This window comes from Arabidopsis lyrata (genome assembly GCF_000004255.2).
Source record: "Arabidopsis lyrata subsp. lyrata unplaced genomic scaffold ARALYscaffold_5, whole genome shotgun sequence".
Lineage (NCBI taxonomy): Eukaryota > Viridiplantae > Streptophyta > Magnoliopsida > Brassicales > Brassicaceae > Arabidopsis > Arabidopsis lyrata.
Genome location: NW_003302551.1, coordinates 2,320,530 through 2,321,698, shown reverse-complemented (window position 1 = coordinate 2,321,698; position 1,169 = coordinate 2,320,530). Strand labels below are relative to the sequence as shown.

The 1,169-nt window shown below is 28.7% G+C and overlaps 1 long non-coding RNA gene across 1 annotated transcript; it reads right to left on the bottom strand.

The window, feature by feature from the left end:
• Positions 1-311: 311 nt before the first annotated feature.
• On the bottom strand, positions 312-907 carry LOC110228611. The gene is made up of 2 exons (XR_002332079.1): positions 596-907; positions 312-520 (listed from the first exon to the last, which is right to left on the bottom strand). It is a non-coding gene; the product is annotated as an uncharacterized LOC110228611 (long non-coding RNA).
• Positions 908-1,169: the final 262 nt, after the last annotated feature.

Sequence of the window (1,169 nt, the reverse complement as noted above, 5' to 3'; positions counted from 1 at the left end):
AGGCAACCTCAAATCTTCAAGTATGAGGTTTTTTATTTTTCAAAAGTAACCTCAAAACCTCATATTTTGAGGTTTTGAATAGTGAAACCTTATATTTGAGGTTTCACTATTCAAAACCTCAAATTTGAAGTTTCATCTTTTTATTTGCATTTTGGTCCTTACATTTATTTATATCTTATAAATAATTTTACTAGTTTATTATTTTATCATTTTAGTCCTTAACTTTTATGTCTTATAAATATAGATTTTAATTTCTGATATAGCTCTTCGAAACGCATTGATTACATATATGAGACCATTACGGAAATATATAGGGCATCTCCAACCATAACACCATTTTGGTATTGAAATAACACTATATTTAGTGTAGTTTTCACATGAACACATAAATATTACACAAATTAAATTACTACAACAATACTAATACTCATATATCCTTCATCAAATTCCAAACGTGGTCAAATTTAAAACCATTCTTTTGTTTTGGATCTTGTATGTAGAGTTTTTTGGCCTTTTTCATCTACAGAATATTGAAAAATAGAATTTGTTAATTAAAAAATTATTTATAAATTAAGTAGAAAACAAATGTACTTACGATATCAAATTCGGACGCACCACTTGGATGCATATTCTCCACTTGGGTGATGCAGTTCTTCAGATTCCTAATAGCATATGTAATGTTATTCATCCTATTCTGTAAAGATCTTATGTTTCTAATTTCTCAGCCCTCCAGTTTTCTTTTCGTGGTAGCTTTTACTTATTTTTTCCCAAAATTTTCCCACAGATTGGTTATTACTACCAATTAGATCTTGTGATATTTCTAGATACACACAACATAGCAACTCATCTTCATTTTGATTGAATGATGAGCCTCTATTTTTTTTCCATATTTTTTAGTCACAAGAAGAGTTAGTCGAATTGTGATATTATCATTCCATAGAAGTCTATTATTTATACACAATGAATGGAAAACCCTAGTTCAAAGGAATGGCCACAAACCAATTTCGTAGATTTTCTTATCTAAAATTTTGGATAGGATTTCAATCCAATGGTTGGTGATGAGTGGAGATATAATGAATGACGTTGATGAAATTCACATTTTTTTTTAATCTATATCTAGGATAAGTTATAGTTTAGATAGAAGTTGAATCCAACGGTTGATGAGGAGT